The sequence below is a fragment of the Vicugna pacos genome, chromosome 6, assembly GCF_048564905.1.
Source record: "Vicugna pacos chromosome 6, VicPac4, whole genome shotgun sequence".
In the NCBI taxonomy this organism is placed as follows: Eukaryota; Metazoa; Chordata; class Mammalia; order Artiodactyla; family Camelidae; genus Vicugna; species Vicugna pacos.
The window spans coordinates 89,619,288-89,640,645 of NC_132992.1; positions in this window are offsets into that span (position 1 = coordinate 89,619,288).

Sequence of the window (21,358 nt, forward strand, 5' to 3'; positions counted from 1 at the left end):
TCTTACACACCAGGGGTGAGCATGTTAATGAATGAGCCAGCCACGCTGCCTGCGTCTGCAACATCCCCTCTGCCCACCAGCCTCTTCTGACTGAGCAGACACTTCTGAGAACAAATGTTTCTGTATTTTTTATAACTGTCCCTTCCATATCCGGAGACCAGACTGCTGGTCTCATCTCCTCTCCCCACAAACACAGCACACTAAATTTCTCACGTAAACTGTATGGATTGCTGTCCAAACTCTGCCATAATTTTTAACCATCTATTTGGGTGCCGTTTCTCTAGAATTGATTAGTTCCTCTTCCACATCATTTCACAAAGAATGGGCTATATACGGAGCGAAATGTAAAACTGGAGGAATAATCAGGGATGTTTAAAGCACAAATGCCATTAAAATTCATGTCCCTATACCTGGGTGGCTGTGTTGACATGATGTGGACAGGTTGTGCCTTCTTCAGGTACTGCCTTTTAGGGATTGGCTAATGGTGACTTGGGCACCACCCAGCTGTCACTTACAATCATTTATGATGGTCATGCTTTGCCTACATGCAGATTACGTGTCTACAGTGAGAAACAAAACAGAACAAAAAACAAGAAAACTCTGCTGCTAAAGTGATCTTTGACATGGAGTCAAATGATCTGATAAACCAGGCTTTAAAGCTCATCTCCCACACAGAGTTAATGCTCCCTAAACTCAGTTTTCCACCTGGAAAATCGGGATAAGAACATTTACCAAAATAGACTTTTCTTTTAGGGTGTCAGTGAAATAATGTTCATTTTATAGAGATTGGCGCTTTGTAAGCTTCTAATAAATTATAACCACCACGAGTTTAATTATTATTTCTTGGATCTCTCAAATGAAATTATTGCCATCGGTTGAATGTTCACGGCTTCAAGGAGAAAGCCCTCATCACCACTTGTGACGCCCACTTCCTTCTTTGTCTTTAATATTTGACAACACTTTTCTCTCCAGTGAACTAGTCTAGATGAAATTAACTTCCTGTTTTCAACCCCTGCTTGGTCCATGCCATTCACCCAACTCTGCTGCCGAGGGCCACCTGCCTTTCTCTTTGAGCCAAAGGAACAGAGCTTTAAGAATCAAGCCTGAGATAAACCAGGAGCCTCGCCTGGGTTGTTCAGTGGGGCCCAGACATTGTTCATGTGCCCCTGTACCATTCATTGTCTGGATGCATCAGGGATAGATCTAGGATCCCAGCAACCAAGTAAGCACTGCACAGAAGACCAGCTCTAACCCCTATGAGGCCACCCTGCCTCACTGCACATCTTAGAGCCTGGTGGTCCCAAGAAACAGCCTAAAATGAAGATTCTTGTGCAAGTGACTTACTAAGAGAGGAACTTAAAAAAAAAAAAAAGAGGGAGGAAAACAGGGAAAGGGCAGGTGAAGGAACTGAATAGTTATAGTTTCAGGTGGAGTCTAGCTTGCCTGATCTCATGCAGAGTTCTGGAGTATGAATTGCATTACAAGATCGGCTCCCCTTGTGACATGGACACCAACTTTTTGCCCCCACACATCAGTCATCTATTAGCTGCAGGTCACCGGTGTTGTGGGTGTGTGGGGTGGAGAATGCAATTTTTAGGGCAATTCCCCATTGAATGGGGCAACTTTGAGCCTGAAGTAAACACCACTTCCTGTAATTGGAAGATGGCCAGACTGTGTAAAGCAGGTCTGTGCAGAGCACCCAAGGTGCTCTTGACCTGCTACCTTGACCTTTCTTCTTGGGTGCCTGGTGTACACGTTTGTTCTCATTTTACAGAGAAACCGAGAGTTGGTCAAGATTCTCAAGAGTTCTGAAGGATACAGCAGCCTTTCAGAACTTGATTCTGCATCTATCTGACAATCTCCTACGATCCTGACTGCTCAGAGCATTTGTTACATTCATTTATTTAATGCGTATCTCTTTCACCAGATGATAAACTTCAGCCTGATATATATGTATATATATATATATATATATATATATATATATATATATATATATATATATGCTGCAGCCCCTGCACCCAGAGCATTACCCACCTTATAATAGTTGCTCAGTAAACATTTGTGGGCAGACATGTACAAACATGTACACATAAACACACACACAGCACACAGTTAAAACATTTCGGAGACATACTATTTGGAGACACATCATAACTCTCAGAAAAAGAACAGTTTAAGTTCATGTTAAGAGAAGATGGGCTGTGACTGTAACAGCCTGCTTCTGCGTGCGGCAGAGTTGGCAGCATCCATCATGTACATCATTCCACAGAACAGACCCAGTCCCTCTGGTTAATCGTCCTGATTGCTGACTGTGCTGGAGGTCACCGTGGGTGGAAACGGAGCCCACTATTAGGTGACGGGCATCTCAGACATATAAAGACCCAGTGGAGGTTTTGTAATGACTGAATTTCCTCAGCTCAGGCCACTGTATATATCTAGGAAGGACATAATGTCACAACCTGGCCCAGAGCAGAGTCCCAGGGAAGATCTTGAGGGATCTGACTTCCTCCTAGATGGTGAAAACAAGCAAGGGAGAGCCACATGCCAGGGTTCACACGGTAAAGGAAAGTTACACGGGACCTAACGTCCCTCACTGGCATGCAGTCTCACCTGTCTCCAGTCCACCCTCAACGCCAGGATCTCCTTCCAGTCTATCACTTAAGCCTAAGCTTCCAGAACTCCCTTCTCTTCTGTGCTTGCTCCCTTCCTCCTCCTCCTGTTCTTTGATTCTCCTCTCTCTGCATCTGAGGTACAAGGAGAGTGGAATCGGAGTTCCACCAGCTCGGCTCAAGGTCATGGTAGAGAGCATGCCCACAGCCCCATGGTCCAAACTGTCTCCAGACATGGCTGGGTAGATCACTCTTCGCCTTGAGTCAAAATCACCCCTCCTGTTCTCCAGCTCTGGTTTGGCCCCTACACACACACACATACACACACACACACACGAAATAAGGTTCTGCTTTTCACTATGGCTCATTTCTGAGGTCACGACAAGCATGGGCATGTTGACGGCGTGGGGTGACACTTGAAGCAGGGAAGCAAGATTTGAAACTAGAGGTGAGAATAAGAGATCATGTAAATACGGAAGGGTCAGAGGACATAGCTTTCCTGGAAAGGAATTCTGGAAGCAGGTCCTGTGATTTGATGCATGTCAGTGGGATATGACACTTCCCAGAGCCAAAGGGCTCATCTTGGCAGAGCTGCTCACTGCGGCTAAGGAGGCACGCGGGGCACAGTGGCTGCAGGGGCTGGTGCAACACAGGGACTGGGCTGAGAGCAGCACCCGCAATGGGCAGGGCTGATTTGGTAGCTCAGGTCTCGTGATGCTCGGCACTGGAGGGCTCATGCCTGCTTTTCAAAGAAGCCTCTCAACTCTGGCTCCTAAAGCATCCTCCCAAACTAGATCTGGGGAAGCTGAACCTGAACTTGGAGTCAAGTTCACCTGCGAGAAGCTGAGGATGTAGTGGGTGAGCCAGAGTTTATCCAATTCATTTTTGAAGCTTTTGAGGGTAAATTTCATATGTCAATCAATACTGTGGTCCTCTCTGCTAAACATCTTCAGCCAGACTTGCCACCTCCTAAACTTCATTCCTCCATGTGTATCCAGCACCTGCTGTTTACCAGGCACTGCATTAGGTGCTGGGGTCACTCACCCAAAGGCCTAGTCCCTGCCTGTGCTGATTAATTTTACAGAGCAACTTGATTGGATAACAAGACCAAGATATTAAGTCAAACATCATATGGGAATTTCTATGAGGTTGTTTTTGGAGGAGATTAGCATTAAATTGGTCAACTGAGTAAAGCAGATTGCCCTCCCCAGCGTAGATGGGCCTCGTCTAATCAGCTGAAGGCCTGAACAGAACAAAAAAGCTGATTCTCCAGAAAGTAATAGGGAACATCTGTTTGCCTTTGATCTGGGACATGAGTTTTTTCCTGCCTTTGGACTCTAACTGAAACATAGGTTCTTCCTGGCTCTTGAATCTGCTGGCCTTTGGACTAGACTAAACCATCAGTTTCCTGGGACTGAAGCTTGTAGACTACAGATCTTGCAACTTGTCACCTTCCTTAATCATGTAAACCAATTATTTTTTCTCATCTCTCTCTTCCTCCCCTTCCTCTTCTTCCTCCTCCCCCTCTTCTCCTTCTCCCATTCTCCCTCCCTCTGGCATCCTCTTCTGACTTCATGCAATAGTCCTGGCAATTCTGGACCTTTTCTGTTTGAAAAAATGGTGGCAGCAGTTGCTGACCTCACAACCTCATCCCACACTCTCCAGAAAAAGAGTTAAGCAGTATTAGCTGTGCTTGAAAATATTTGAAAAGGGAGCATGAGAATGGATAAATGAGGGATGGAATGAATGGGTGAAAAATGCAGTAGATGAATGAAGTGACCTGGACTTTAATCTTAACCCACAGAAAAAGAAACAAATGTCTAATTTCCTACACTCCAGGCAAGCCAGGGAGATCGTGCTTTCCTAGTTACCAGTCAAAATTGATAGAGGCTCCTGTTTCAAAAAAAGAAATGCTGAAACTGGGGAAGAAACCAATTTAACACTATAGGAAAGAATCAGAGTACAAAAACAGAGAATGATGGCAGTTAATTGTGATTTAAATATTGATCATAAGATTTTTTTCCAGCCTGAGTTAACATAGTGAATTCCAAACCTAGGACCCTGTATAATCAGATAAAGATTGACCATGGACCATGGCGCTGTGCCAGAGGACTAAGTCACGTCAACCCCGCTTCTCAGGAGCACCCCCACCCTTGGAGGTGAGGCTCCAGAGGCAGGCACGAGTCTAGAGAGACAAGCAGAGGACAAGGCAGCATGGATACAGCCAGAGACGGAGCTCAGGATGGTCTCTGAAAGGGATTCCACCCAAATCGTGAAGCTGATCATTAATTGCTACTGTGGGGCATCGTTGCCATCATCCAGGAGTTCAGGTAAAACCCAACACTCGCTTGACACTAAAAAATAAACAAGTCCGTGTCAACATCGCAGGGCTGGAGGGGAGGAGCCGCCCTGGCCTCAGTGGCAATGGAGGTTAATCAGGATGTACGGTCTTCATGGAGCTCTTGGCGCCTTCCCAGTAGCTGCCTTGGCGGCCCTGATGTCATTTTCCTACCCTGCCCAGACAGCCAGGAGGAAGGCGATGCTTCACCCATCACACAGGAGTGAAAACTGAGACTCAGAATACTAGCAGGTTTATGCAGCGCTGCTGGTAAAGGTCCACCTGGACTCAGTTTGCTTCTTCTACGCCCTTCAATGCACCTCGCTCACTCTCCTCCTGCATCAGATGTAAGCCAAATTAAAAGGCAAAATCCGTTTTTCTAAAGAACAGATTTGTACAGAAATGGAGGCATATCATTCATGGCATTGCTGTATATGTGTGCAATACAGCAATGGCATTGCTATACACACAGCAGGGCTGTATGTGTCATATAGCCTGGCATCGCTATGTGTGTGTGTGTGCGCACGCACGTGTGCACGTGAGCATGTGTGTCTGAGCAGGTTTGTATGTATCTATGTACGTATGTGCATGGATGTGTGTGTATATGTATGCGTGCATTTACATGCATGCTAAAATATAAAATAGCCAACAAACAAACAAACAAACAAAAGCACCCCCCTGGAAGTCAAAACAGAACGGTTTTCCAGCAGGTTCCTGCAGAGCCCCTCTCTTTACTCCTGAGAGGTTCAATTAACCGGTGCAAGTCATAAAACAGTGCATTTTCCCCCTGCTATGATGCATTGTTTTTAATCTCACTGCCTTGTGTTATATCACATTCCTATAATTCTTCCGACAGGAAAAGGCTTGTTTCATAAAAATATAGTCCCCAGCATTTGAAATATAAGTTCACATGCAGGCAACATATATATCACCGCGCCGGCAAACTAACTCACTTACTTAATGCACTAAACTTCAGGTGCTTCCTACATTATGTGAAATGGCTTGAAACAGGCAGGAGCTGCCAGGGCCCATCACCGCTTCTTTGCTCACGAGAGACAGGGAGAAGGGAGGCGGGGGAGTGGAAGTTCCCTCCGCGGATGCCAAATAACACGTCTTTCATTATCGCCCAGTGTCAGGACACCGGGTAATGTTCGTTGTGCATGCACAGTGAATTACTATTTACCTGGCAGTGCCTTTGATAAGCCCGTCTCCTCTCCCTCTTTCTGTCCACGCAGCACGGAGCAGCGAAACCCCTTTGCCTATAATTCTTATTAAGGTGATACCTTTTCTGAATAAGAAAGTACACACTGCCAAAGCCGGCGCTCTCTGGGGTTTTTGAGGGACATTGTTTTTATTGGTTCCCTTTTATTTCTCCCACCCCGCTGTGTTTTAATGCTATAGTGACTTCTGTGTATACAACTCTCATATTGAAATGTCGGCGGCTGCAGATATATGCAATATTAAAGAGCGCTTATGAATTTTTGACATCTAATTAGTTGCTACCCAGTTAACATGTCAGGACTCAGAGGGATTAGGGAGGCAGCCCTTTCTGAATAAGTTACAGCACGGCCCCTGTCCTTTTCATGTATTATTCTTTAATGTAGGTGGTGATTATTTGGCTGTGATTAATTGATGAAGCTCATTGGTCTGGCAAGTGGTACCGAATTCACCATCCCTCACTTTTATTTCTCTCAGTAGGGCTCTGCCACTTAATCGCAAGGACTCGCTTCCTTCCAGGCAGCCTCTCCTCTCTGTGCTGTGCTCCCAGGAGGTGTGCAGGGGGATGCTGTTCCCCGGACCTGGCCTTGACCTGCCACAGCTCTTGACTCACAGGTCAGCCGTGGCTTTTGCATCCTGCCTTCTTGTGGAAGCTGGGTGTCCTGCAGCCCTGGTCCAGGCGCCTCTGAAACCCGCAGGGGCTCCCATTAAGAAAAGCTTCTGGTTGCTCCCTTTCTCTTGTCCGAGGCTGCAAGCTTTGCTCCGGTGCCCTTAACACCTGTAGCACCCCGAGGTGGCTCAGTTTACTCCGAGGTTCAGCTGCCTGCCAAGACACCAGGTGACAGGCGGGGCTCTCTGAGGCCACTCCCGCCATTGTCTCCAGCTGCGGGGCCAAGAAACCACACGTGCCGTGATGCACAGCCTGATAGCGCTGGCTCTGCCCCGCGGGGTAAGTGACACCAGGCTCCGAAAGAGGCAGCGGTGTCAGCGGGTGTCTGTGAGAGGGGCGCTGGCCGCCTGGAAGGGCTCCTGCCCGCCCGTGTCCAGCCTCACGCTGTCACGCTGAGCAAGTGTAAAGGTGTGCCGGGAAAGCCCTCGTCCCCCACTGCGCGCTCCTGAAGCCCAGGCCCTGCTCCTGGGCTCCCACAGACACAGCTGGGTCCTCTTTGGTCTCTCTGGTCGGCTCTGGGCTTGTGAAAGTTGAACCTGACTGTCCTGGATTTGAGGTTGGCCATGATTTTTAATCTTTTAAGATGAAGCAAGCGAAGAGATGGTTGTGATCCACAGGACTGCGTTTACTGGGGCAGGGGGCTAACAAGTTTTTTTTTCCTTTACTTTATGACTCCCCTCGACATACTCGCGTACACACACCCAGTGTACCCACAGTCACACACACACACTCATGCACATGCACAGGGACACACAGTGTATACACACAAGCACGCATGCACACGCCCACACAGACACCCGTGCCAACACACAGACATCTCCACACAGACACATATCCCACACACCCTGACACGCGCTTTCTCCCCCATGGCTTTTCAAACAAAGGCTCTGCCATCAGACTTTCATACGCTGGCCTCCTGGTTTTATGGGCAAATAACGACTTCTTGCAAAGCAGAAACACCCCCATTACGAACCCCCGCCGTTCAGATCTGTGACTGGGGGCAGTACCGGAGCTGTGTCTGATTCGTCTGTTTAAAGGCACCAGCTCTGGACAAACCACCCTGAACATGTGTAATTATAAAGGAACCCTCACCTAAGTCAGCTGGCGGGGCTTTTAATGATGGCGCTTGATGTCGGTCAGTCAAGGCCAGCGCCGGGCATGCGGGCGAGGGGCAATTTCGGAGGAAATTTCCCGGACCTAAGCTGTCCGCCTGATTCCATTATCTGTATTTAAGAGGGGAGGGAGGAGAGGAGGGACAGCCAGGAAGAGAGAGGGAGAGGGTGGCTCATGAAGAAATATGGTGGGGAAGGCAGTCTGCGCAAAGGAGTGTCCTGTCCGGAGAGAGCCGGGTCCCGCCCTGCTGACCGGCTGTGTCTCCTCAACCCTTTCCCTCGCGGAGATGCGCTGGGAGCCGGGTGCCCGTCTGCTGATGGGAGGGCGCGGGGTGATGTTCTTCTGTGGGGACAAGGCCTGGGGTGGGGGGTGGGGTGGGGGGCCAGGCGGAGGAGGGGGAGCTGGGAGAGCCAAAACTGGGGAGGGGAGCGCTGGAAGGGAGAAAACCAAATGATGCCAATTCACTTTCTCCTTGACGGCAGATTCTCTCCGAAGAAAACACTGAACTTTGTAGTGTTAGCAGCAGCTGAAATTTAGAATTATTGTTTCCTTCTAACAGAAGACTCATTTTCCACGGCCGCATTTGCAGCATAATACGCTTTTTGTTATTTTTTCAATTAGAGTCAATTGACCTAACAAAATGCTTGGCAATTAAGTGATTTTTGTAATGGTCCGGGGGTAATTTAGTCAGCTTGTCAGCTGTGTTTCATGAAGCCGAGATGTCTTTTTTTTTTTTCCCCACTGCCTCTCTCTCTCTCTCCCCTCTCTCTCTCCCTCTCTCTCTCCAGCATAATGGCTCATAATTTCGAAATCTTTTCCTTCTGTTTCCCTCACAATAATTCGCAATTACAGGAAGTTGTTGGAGGTGATTTTTTTCTACCTTGCCTTTTGAGTCAGTAATTTTAAATAAAATGTACATACTTAGAAAAAGGCAGCTATTACAGAAATCACTTTTTGTGTAAACTCAATTATTTTATGAATAGTGACACCAGCTTAGACTGGGTCCTGCTCCTGGTGGCTGAGGCATTATTATCTTCAGGGTAAAAGGTTTGGCGCATTCAGAACACACTTTCCAAATCAAACCAGCATTCAGTAAGGTAAACACAACTTCAGGGGAACTGGAGGGGTCGAGGTTACCTGGTCAGGACACAAGGCAGCGGCTTCGTCTCCGGCCTCCTGGCCAATCCCTCCTTTCAGCTAGGACTGAACTGAGGGTCTCATCCCCTGATTTATGAGGGGATTCCTCATTTGCCTAATTGATTCATTTTCTTAAGACGACATCTGGAGTTACATTTCCTTTTTAAAAGGCTGCAGTTAGATCTGATGCCTGGATCAGATGTTCCTTCATTGTACAACTATCCGTTTATACGTATATTAAAAAAAAAAAAAACAGCACCACAGTATTCAGTTTGTCACTGCAGGCACGCACACATATAGAAATAGCCAGGAAGTCGTGCACCCTTGTTCTTTGAGAACAAATTTGACAAAAGTCACATTTGACAGCGCAAGTCATTGTGAGGTTGTATGTTATCAAGGCTCATCTTTAACCTTTAGGAGGTTCGTACGTGCTCCCCCCTTCGTGTGTGTGTTTTAAGATGATCGCTGGTTTCTACACCTGAGCTAGATCCCCTGTTGACTTCAGTTTGCCCCTTTGTGAAAAACAACTTGGAAGCCACCTACATCACCCCTTGGCAGGAAACTCCCCAGTAGGGGGCAGTAGAGGAGCAAGCCAGCCCAACCCCATCTTGGCTAGCCCTACAACCGGGGCAGGACCACCAGCCCTGGGAACCCACCGCCTCCTGGCTCATGTGTGGACACAGAGCTAGAAAGATCCATTAGTGCAGATCACTGGTTTTGAATTGGTCTCCCAGTTCTGTCTGGAAAGCATCTAATCGAATGCTCCTCCTTCTCCTCTTAGGGTGTCTGTCTTTCCAAAGGGACTCAGTGAAAGCTGTGGCTATTGTCAGCTGGGTGCTGGGAGCCCCGGGCACACTCCCTGCCAAGGTTGCTCAGGCAGCACGGGGAAGGGGAGACTTCATGAATCCGTGAGGCTTTTGCAGAGCCTAAGGAGACAAAGGTCCAACACCATTCAACTCATGCTGATTTACCTGACACTTGAATTTGGCTATCATTTCCTCTTCCTGCATCTCAATTTCCCCAATTCTGAATTGAAGAGATCAGTCTAGATACAATCTGCAAACCAATTATGCATTCATTCCTTCTGTGCTATATGCGTTCATTCATTCATTCTTCACTCGGTGCATGTTTATAGGCAGAAGACATATTCTCTGGGCTACCAAGGTCATCATTTACTTGGATTTGATTTGATCATTTAAAAAATATTTTTGTTCAATTTCAAGTAGTTTTCTTTACTTACCATTTTTTTTCCTGGTTGACTAATTTGTCCTCAACCAAGGCATAAAGAGATTTGGGAGACTTCAGTTTATTTCATAGCTTTGAATGTGACGTCTGCTTTTCACAGTAACATTTCACTTGTGTTTGGAGATGGTGGGAACTCTTTCCCCATTTCCCCAGTTGTCACGGGCAGCCCTGGGTTTGGTTAAGTTTAGATTCTAAGTCCCCGTGGTTTGGCCTGGGCTGGGGCTGGGCCCAGCCCTTCAAGGCTTTGATTAATCCACTGCACCTCTCATTTTCCCAACTGTAAAAGGAGAAGCTACAGTTCTGAATAAGCATCTTGCAGAAGAAAGAAGCCAGAGCAGAAAGTATTAAACTTTCATCCAACACCGTAGGAGAGATGTAGTTATTAAATTTCAGCTGCTTATCAAACTGATATGAAAGTCATTTTGCATGATTGCTTTGCATCCTCAAATCTTCTGCTTTTATTTGCAATGCCTCTCCGTGCTTTCTTATTAGAAAAATACTCAAAGGATAAAAAAAAAGCTGATAATATTATTCAGTTTTGACAATTAGGTAGAAAAAACATTCAAGAAGTGCTCTTTTATTGCAGCTGGTAATAATATCGGGGGTCCCCCTGATAGCAGTCTATGCTGATTCTACAAGGCGGCACTGGTTTTGTCTTCTGATTGCTGTGTTATACTGGTTGTACTGGATCCGAGCAAGAGAGGCTACCAGTCATTTCACTGGTGCGTAGCTCTGGTTTATGTGACGTGTGAAAACATACTGAGCCTTTTGCATTTTCCCACTTCTGTCCTTCTGGCCTGTCCACTAAGCACAGTGGACAGGCCAGAAAGTGACTTTCACCATTTATTCAGCATTCTTTTGTTAGACAGTAACTGTGCTGGGAAATGTGTTAAGGCCCGGCAATGAAGATCCAGGCAGCAGTCTGCCTACACGTGAATTTCATCTCTTCTTTATTAAATCATCATAGTTTACTTCAAAATTATATACACACGCACAATTATAAATTATGCATACACGTAGGTGCATGTAAATACGTTTTTTTTCATCACTTCTCTATCTGTGGTCCATAGAAATATCAAAACAATGTATTTGTATCCAGTGGCCAATTTTCTATACCTTATTTTATTTTAGTCTTCTTAACCGCTTTATACGTTAGGGACATTTTCTTATTGGATAGCCGTGGAAACTGAAGCTCAGAGAGAAGTGACTTGCTCAAGGTCACACAGCTGGTATGTGATAGATGTGAGATTCAAGTCAGGGCTGTGTGACTCCAAAGAGTGTGTTGTGTTGACCTTAGCCTGTGCCTTCAGCATCATCTTCCCTGCAGTCTCCACTACCCTTTTATTTCCAAGCATTCAGAGACTCACGCAGCTAGCATTTCCCAGTGTCAGAGGGGAGCACCAAGCTCTCGGGAGCAGAGACGGGGCAGTGGGAGCCTCACCGGCCAAGTCGCTGAGCTCCATCTGCCGCTCCTTCCTTCAGACCCTCCCTCTACCTCCGCTGTTCTCACATGGAGAACAAGGACATCGTTACCCCACCTACTAGGCTGATACTGACAGAAGGGAGGTACAGCTACCGAAACCCAATCCTGGAGAGCTGAAAGAGCCCTCAGCAGAAGAAGGACGGGATGGCCACCCCCGGTGGAAACAGTTCTTGCTGAAAGTCAAGAGAGATCGTAATTAAACTTTTGAAGATTTATTGAGAACCTACTGTGAGTCAGACATGGCTCTTGGTACTGGGAACGGAGGTGAAACAAAGACAGCTGCTTCCTGCAACAGAATGCACCTTTCAGATGGGGAGCCAAGCTTACAGCAGGAGTCACAATAGCAGGTGAGAAGGTAGTGTGTCTCCAGACAAAAGTAAAGCGAGCAGCGTGAAGGAGAGGTGGGGGCAGTTTCAGAATGAAATAGCCTGGTCAGAGATGTGGGAACCAGCCTTCAGTTTGCTTTGGGAAAGTCTTCTCCCTCTGAGTCCCGTATGTCATGATTGTAAAATAGGAAGTCGAATTAAGTCAAAAGTTTCCAAACTTGAAGGATGTAGTCATCTCATTTCTTTCAAACTTTTTAGAGTCCTTGGTTCACTTACAGATTCAGACTATCAGATTGGGAAGAGCCTGGGACCTAGGAATCTGCCTTGTTTAAGAAGAGCCAAAAGCAAGGGAAGTGTGCATCCAAGTCTAGGCAGCCTTGGACCAAGTGTCTGTGTGCACTCCTAAGGGCGTCGGGGCGTCCTCTTCACTTAGCATCTCTGTGACCTTGGAATCATTCCCGGATGCAGAGGTGTTCTTTCCTCCCAGGGTTGTTAATGAGGGTTAACTGATCCGACAGTTGGTAAAGCACCTGGCCCAGGTCTCGGCACGTCCCTGGAGCCCAGTGTTACCTTCCTGGTCTTCCTGGTAGTTCTAACATCAAATGATACTTCTCAGGAATAATGAACACCAGACAAAGGCATTTGAAGACCAACAACCGAATCTATAAGGGCTGAGTTGAGAAGAGAATAAAAAACTGGTAAAACGGTTACCCTGCCAAGAGAGGAAAAGGACTCGGCCATAATTTAGGAAAAGCCAATTAAATCAACAGGGTTAGCAAATTGTGCATGGGGTTCGCTGAGATGATAAAGAAAGGCTGGGCTTTGGTACTTCCCATAGTGGAGCCCATCCTCCGTTGGCTGGGCTCTGACTCCTCCAGGTCGGGGGTGACGGGAGATGATGGTCCCCGAATCTATCTTTGCTGCCTTTTGCCCGTTTGCACAGAGCCCTGGCATTCTGCCTCCGCCCTTGAACTGTCTGTGTACTAAGCAGCCTTTGTTTCATCCATCACCTCAGCTCTTGTGAGACTGAAATTATATTTAGTGAAATAAAAATGAAGCAGAAACAGAACTGACAGAGATCACACACCACATGAATATTCATTGACGAAAGGGTGGAATTGTCCCTCCCACCTTGGTCCCGTGAGGGCTCCTCCTCCTCCCCCACCACCATCACTCCTTCTTTTCTTGCCCTGTTTTATGTTTTTGTAGGACTTATTCCCACCTGATGTATCATCTGTTTCATTGTTAGTGGTCTTCTGTACATGGTTTCCTTCCCCAACTAGAGTGAAACCTCATGAGAACCGGGGTTTGGAGTTGCATTTCTACCATGTAACAGGTGCTCAATAAATACTTTTTTGAATACATGAATTTCAACCTCAGTCTAGGGTTCATACTGGCTGAATGTCACCAATATTTCCTTGTCATTCACTCCCTTTAATTCCCTTATCCCTCTAAGCTGGGATCATCATGGTACTCCTTGCTGGTAGAAAGAGGCAATTCAAAAATGGAAGAGAATAAAATAAAGGGAGGAAGAAGAGACTGGTAGAAAATAGAGCATAAAGGTATTCAATTTAGCACGATCACTTCTACATGTTATAGTTGATGCCTGCAGACTCCATAGATGTTATAGCTTGAATTTTAATTTGGGACACACGTTTGTAGAATCTACCATGTTAAGGCCAGAACATGATTTTAATGGTCAAAGGCAATCTGCAGATGAGTCTGCAAAATTGCCAAGTTCTAATATATTACAGGGAAACAGAAGAGACTGAAATATATTTGCAATGAGTCAAATATAAGTTTTATTTTTAAAAACATACTTTGATTAATTTCAGGTACCTAATTATCTCCTCAATTTAACAACTATTTCTGTTTAAATGACAGCTTTTTAAATATTTGACTCTAATAAACCTCCCCTTGAAACTTGTTATGCTATTAATTTGATAATTTTTTTTAAATGGGATGTTCATTTGGTAAGGAAAATCCAGTGCATGTCTAAAAATGTCAGTCTCTTTCAAGAATGTGGTCCAAAACAATACTTTACTCTCTCACTACCAAAATGACTGTGTCCATGCCACCATCTGTTCTGATGGCCTAGGGTGATGTCTTCTCTGAGGCTGGGGGTTGGATGACACCACAGACTGAACCCCATACGAAGCCCCCAAGTCCATGTGGACTGTGGTTATGGGAGGGATCCTCGCCGCAGCTCAAACTCATGTGCAAACACAGCTTGAGAAACTCAGAATTCTGCTATTTCCCATGTGTTCTTAACAATAATGACAAAGACACCTGAAATATGTCAGTGTACCTTCCTCTCATTAAATCACCCTTCATTCGTCAGCAGTGGGAGATTAAGGAGAAACAGTGAGTAAGAACAAACGGGTTTCCGCATTCCTAGGGCGCGGTGTGGGGACCTCTGGCCTGGGCGCCAGAAGGTCTAGATTCTAACCCTCGTCTGCCAGTGTCGGGTCTGCTCAAGCTCCCGCATCTGCATTTATTTTCTGAGACTTTGGGACCAGCATTGATATTTGATGCATGTATGAAGGCGAAAAGCAGGGCTCCAGGACAACTTTCAGACTTGTTGGAAACTCAAGCCAGGAAGCATTTCTCCAGTGAACGTTCTATGCCAGGCCAGGGCTGTATTCCTTCTGGGGAGTAGATTAAAATATCTACATACACATGTGCATAGGGGCACACACACACACGTGTACACACACATGCACAGTTGTTGCAGCCCTCAGGAGGATTACAAACTTTAGGATACATTCCGCTGGAGAGGAATGGTCATGGAGAAGAAGTAATGTAGACGTCCTGAATTCAGATCTCAGCACCACCCTTCAGCATCTTTGTGAGTGTGAGCAAGTTGCTCAGTCTCCTGGACCCACAGTGTCCTCATCTAAGGCATGATAATATGGATAAATGTGTCACAGTGCTGTTACAGAGATGACGACAGTCTATTTTAACAGACCCCAGAAGGGGTCCAGGCACACAGTAGGTGCTCGAGGAAGAGTGGTTGTGATGACAATGGTGACGATGGGGATAGAAGGTTCCAGTCGTCCCATCCCCTAAAATGTTTCACAGGACAATAGGAGATTTCAGCTCAGAAGCTCTAAGTCAGGGACCTCAGACTCTGAGTCACCGCAGTGCTTCGTGCCTGTCAGTTCATTTTTGAGACTCCACAGAAATAGAACCGTTCTATCAGACCAACTTGGATTGCCATCTGGCCCGCACATTTTCCTGGCATGGCCCGAAGGCCAGCACTGCAATTCTCCCCTCGGAGCAAAACCCCAAGTTTAGCAGAACAAAATCTGGTGCTGAAATGCATCAGGCACAGCACCAGTTCATCCCCGCGATAAGCACATTAGCAGCAGTTACAGGCCCTTAATGCGAATAGCGCTTGAATCTGAGTTACAGTCATTACTGCCACTACTAGTGATATTCACATCGAAGCACAAGGACACGATTTAATAGAACAGCAGCAGTAATGGGGAAGAAATTCACGCTTTCCAAGTGGCTTTCACATTCATCAGCTCTGTGAGTCTTCTTTTGGGTATGTCATTATCTTTGGTTTCTTTTACGGGAAACTGAGGTTTCAAAGAGTTGAGACTCATCCCATGTAATGCACTGACAGGCAGAAAGTCCAGAATAGAGACTCTGTCTTCTAATTGTTAGTGTAGCAGGCCCTGGAGATTGAGTAGAGAGGAGAGAGAGAAATCCATCAAATAAAGCATTCTTTGGCTGGACCACTGCCTAACCCAAGATGCCAGGGCAGAAAGGACCTCGGTGTACATCAGATACAAGGCTTACCTTGTACAGATGAGGAAACAGAGGCCCAGAGAAATGAATGACTTACTTCCAGTGAACAGAGCTGTGATGCAGATTTCAAACTGCTTTTCATTTCTGACTTCCTTTATGTGGTCCGCCCTGAAAGTGAGCTTTAAAAACCTTTCTGTGAGCTGAAAACCAAATAATCAAATTTGTTGAAGGTGCGTATTAACTTACCAGTTTAGCTCTAAACCATGGTCTAGTGCTGCATTTCAAAAAACATGTCTCATTGAACTCTAACTGGGTAGCGTAACATTCGCTGTTATGAAAAAATAGAATTCCTTGGTCAGTTACATTTGGAATACTCTGGGTTAAAACATGAATTAAATAGATTGTTTTTAATTGCTGATCTTTTTGTTTCTTAACTTAAATAGGCAAAGAATATACTGTGTTCTCACCCATTTTTGACCATGAAATCCTTTGCTCTCAGAAAACCCCTTGAGACTCATATTTGAAAGATGTCAACCTGAGAAGCTTGGGTCAGGAGAATTTCTACAGGGTTTTAGTGCATTGGCCTTGTAGCAGGTATTCCTGATAAAGTCTGCTGGGTTCATTTCTGAGTCTGTGGCCAGCTTTCAGGAGGTTGAAGTCCCTAAAAATACAAACTGCCGACATGGGAGAAGCCAGAACAATCGTGTTTCATTTTAACTGCAATGCTTTTCGAAGCAGCTAAATCCACACTACACGAGATGATGCCAAACCTCTTTCTCAGCCCCTAAAACTCCCCCTGAGTGACACTCATCTTCAGTCGCCATTTACCAAGCACCTACGATGAGCCAGTTTTCACAAGATTTCTTGCTATTTTCGGCTCCTACTGTGGATCTGGGTTTCCTGTGGTAAGGCACCTGAGCAGAGAGCCAGCACAGAAGGGTGAGTATTTACTGGTGTGAGGGCTATGAAATTTGGTAGTTGTACTTGAACAAATAACTTCTAACAAACGATCATAATCCCTGAATGTGATCCTATAAAGTGAGCAGTGAAGGCAGCCACTTCTCCTTGGGGTCCTGCCTGATGGAGCTACTGAAAAAAAGCAGAGAGAGGTTTTGATGGGATGAGATCTTCTCCTAAGGAAGAAATTTAAGAGGAACAAGGAGGGAAGGAGAAAAGAAAAGGCATTTTGGCCAAACGCTTGGTAACATTTGCTGTTCTCAGTAAACTATCAACCCTTAAAACTGATAGGCTTCTAGATGGAGAAGTCAGTTCTTATGGATTTCAAACTTGGCTTCAGCTGCATCCATCCTGAAACTCTGATTGTTTCTCTGTTTGCCATTTTTATGATTTTATTTTTAGGAAAAAAAAGTGTTGACTTTTAAAATTGCAAGAAAATAAAAAGCTACAGGATGGCTTGGGGTGTGGTCATTCTGATTAAAATTCAAAACATTTCAATTCATTTAAAATTTCCAATCCAGCGTAGACGCTCCTTATTGTTTGCTCCATTTGGGGGAAAAAATTAAGACCAATCAAGTACTGAGATTGGAAAAGTATCAAATGAACTATAACTTTCTTTCCCAAAGACCTGCACATATGGATTTTTTATGTTGCACTTAAGACCACGTTTTCAAACTATATTCCTCCACTCGTCTCCCCTTTGAATATGTAATATTCCGCATGCATCTAATCGGTCCTTCAATTGTCCACTTGCACCTTCAAATTATGGGACAAGTGGCCAATTGGGCCTGCAATTGGCTAATTGCACTGACAATTAGCCAATTGTGGGTATAATTAGCTGCATGTAGAATTAATCACATGCACAGAGCAGGCGGCCACTCTTTGAAACCATAGAACTAAATGTGTTCTAGATGCACATCTGTACCCAGGCACAAAGGGGGCACAGGCGAGGATCCTAGATGAATCACTCATGAACGAATCATTAAAACAAATCTGGTGTTTGGTTAAAAAGACCACATGAGTAAACGCTGAGTAGCCTGTCTACTTGCTTTCTCTAGCAGGAGCCCCGTGTGGACAAGGCAAAGAAGATCTCAGCATTGAAGCCAAATTCTTTAATCTGAAGCCCTTCTGCAACCAGCTATCCTGGCTGCTAATGCCCTCTGATTAATTTTTTAACTAAATCTTAGGATTTATGGTATACTTGGTGAGTTGTACCAGGCAGACCCTAACAAGAGTCCCCAATGAGGAACCTAATTCATTTTGGTTCATATACCTGCCATAGTGTTACCATCCCCTTGATATCAAACACCCATTCTTCTCAAGCTGGTGTGCATACGTTTCTGCAGGGAGCAGGGGACAATCCCAGGATAAACATCAAGCACATGTATGGAACACCCATTGTATTTGATGGTAAGCAATATGAAATCATTTTAAATGTTAAAGTAAATAAAATTTTGAAAGTGGTTAAAGTTGTAGTGGTTAAAACCCATCTGTGGATTTACTTACTTAACTTCCCTGCAACCTAGTTTCCTCATCTGTAAGGATAAATGAGTACAAACTAGAGATACCTGCCTCCCAAGGGTCTTTTTAGACTTAAATAAGGTCATTTAAAAGTACATAATGAAAGTGAGCATGAGAGAGAGAATAAAATCTGGAGCTCAAGACTCAATAAGTCAAGAAATTAGCATATTACAGCTTCTGAAATTTCATGCTGTAAAGAATCCTTTGTTTATTTCAGCATCTTGCCAAACAAAAGTGACCAAGGAACAGTCTTTTCAGGTAATCCCTGTTACTTGATGCTGGGAAATGCCACTCTAGTAGCAATGCATCCTGCTGATTACAGAAGAGAAGCCAGGTCCTTTGGCTCCTCCCATCCCTCTTCAGGGACCCCAAACTTACCTTCCGCTCTAATCTTCCACATACGGCAGAACCTTCCAGAAATCCACAAGTTCTGCAGACAGGCCTGTTCACTGAACGTGCCCTACCTCCTACCACCCCCTAGGTTTGATATGACCATTGTTTCTTTGAAACAAAGGCCATGTGAAACGGATGGGGATACAGCCACAGTTAAAGATGTTGAAGGAGAGAGAAAACCACACGCGATGAACTGAGTACTGAACACAGAGACGTGTTTCTTTGTTATGTGGATGCAGTTGTTTTCTTTCTAAATCCTAAATCTTGGCTGGATTTTATCACCCTTATTTAATGATATAAAGTACCTGCACATCGTGTACATTTCTAGGTAGGAAGGAAAGAGGAGGTACTTTCTCTTATACCAAGTACTTTTACAGCTGCTTACCTCATTTGTGCTTCAAAATAATAACATCAAATGTGAGTAAGAAAGAATTGTCCCACTTTTGGGGTGAGATTTCTAAGCCTCAGAAAAGTTAAATGACTTTTCCAAGGTCATGCAGTAGCAGACAATAGTGAAGTAGGTTTCAAATCCATATTTATATCTATATATCTAATTACATGCATATATCTTCTTTTGTACAAACTCTCTAATCAAGAACCATTATGACATAAGCATATGAGAAAATACCATGATAATTGTATTTCATGTTCAAATGCATATAAACAACTCATCCAGGTAAATGCATCTGAATGCAAAAATCTGTGTTTGTGACTTTCTACATAAGGGTTAGTTTGTGTTAAATTCGAAAGATGATAATGTTGATGCTGAGAGAGGTGCACTTGTGTCTTTTCTTCCAACTGAACTGAACCTAAGCTCTGAATTTCCAGATAAATGTCTGAATTCCTGAAAGAATGCAAAGCAAGTCAAGGCCAGAACGAGGTTCTCAGTCCCTACACCATTGCAGAACCCAGACAAACAGTAACGCAGGGGGAGAGGACTCATTCACTGAACATGCTCCTCTAGTCGGCCCTTTTGTCTGGGCTGACTGGTGCACTGTTATTGGTAATCAGCATTTAAACGGACTAACCCTCCATGCCATAATCCTTTACTCACAATTCAAATATTACCTCTCTGTGAAATCTCCCTTGTACCCTTAGGATAGCTCTAAATGCATTTCAATACTTTTACAGTTCCTGTCTTATAAAATGTACCTGTTGTATTCTTATCTGTATCTGTCAGCAATTGCTATGACAATGCTGCTTAACAAACAACTCCCAATTATGTCACTTCATGCTACCTAAGATCTGAAACCTTGCAGCTCTCTGCTCAGTCGGCTCCCTGGGTCGTCACACATCTAGATGAAAGGGACAGCCCCTGCCTGCTGTGTGCTGTTTGCTCATGCTCATGGCCCAGGTCAGGAGTAAGAGAGTTGACAGGAACCCACACTGCCTCTAAAAGCTGTTGCTTAAGTGTGGTAAATATTACATCCTTTTATATCCCATTGGCCACAGGAAATCATACAGTCAACCTCTACGTCAATGGAGAAGTGAATGAATGAGATGGGGAAGTGAAGTCTGTCTTCAGGATGGCAAAAGTGGAGAGAAAGTGAATATCTAGGAATCGGTAACCAAATCTACTGTGTTATTTATCTACATATTATTCCCCCCCTGCCTCTCACCACTGATCAGTAAGGTAACAGAACATAAAATGCACATTTATCTTCTTATCTCCTTACTAGCTAAGAGTAAGTATACAGAGAAGGCTTACTTGATACTTAAATATGTCATTAGTTGCATTCAGGTGTAAAGGAATGAAAGTATCCTTTGGCACTCTCAGAAATGGTTATATTGTGTCAATATATAACTTTTCTAATGTCTCTCTCTTTCACGCACACTCACGCACGCGCACACACACAGACACACACACTTTCATTTACCAGTATCAATTTAGAGAAGACAAAATCAAGACTTGAAGCTAGGAAATTTCTCCAAAGTCACATGTCCAAGAAGTAGCAGAATGGGGAATCATACTCAGGCTTGTGTGGCTACAGATCATGTGATCTTAACCTATAAATTGTACTGAACATCTTATTCTTTGCAGTACATGGTGAATGAAAGGAGAAAATGAGTTAAGTAGAGCTTCTAAAATGATGTGGGGAGTTATTAGAATCAACATTAGTCATGCCAGGGTATATTCCTCTTGCTGGAAGATGCAGCCATGATGAGGCAGCGTGTAAGGGCATCCTTACAGAAATTCGCAACAGATACACATAGGTGATGCAGGGGTTGTCTAGCAGCACTTGCCTATTTTTTTTTTTATATCAGGGCACCCATAGGAAATGATTTTATTTATGCAACACAGTGTGGGAAATAGCAAATGTGTGAATGATCTGGAAAAAGGTGACTGGCCAGAAGTCTCCAGCTGCCACAGACCCTACTGAACCATCTAAAGGCACTAGGATGCTCTGCTGAGAACAAGCCTACTGGAGATGGCCCTGTGCTGGAGGAGCACACATGCTCTCTCTAGTCAGAATTAGAGATGATCAAGGCTAGAAAAACAGACTCATCTCCACCACAGGTGATGTGGTCTAATGCTTTGCATGACACATTTTTTCAGTGGTTTACTAAGCACTCTTGCAGGTATTGGTA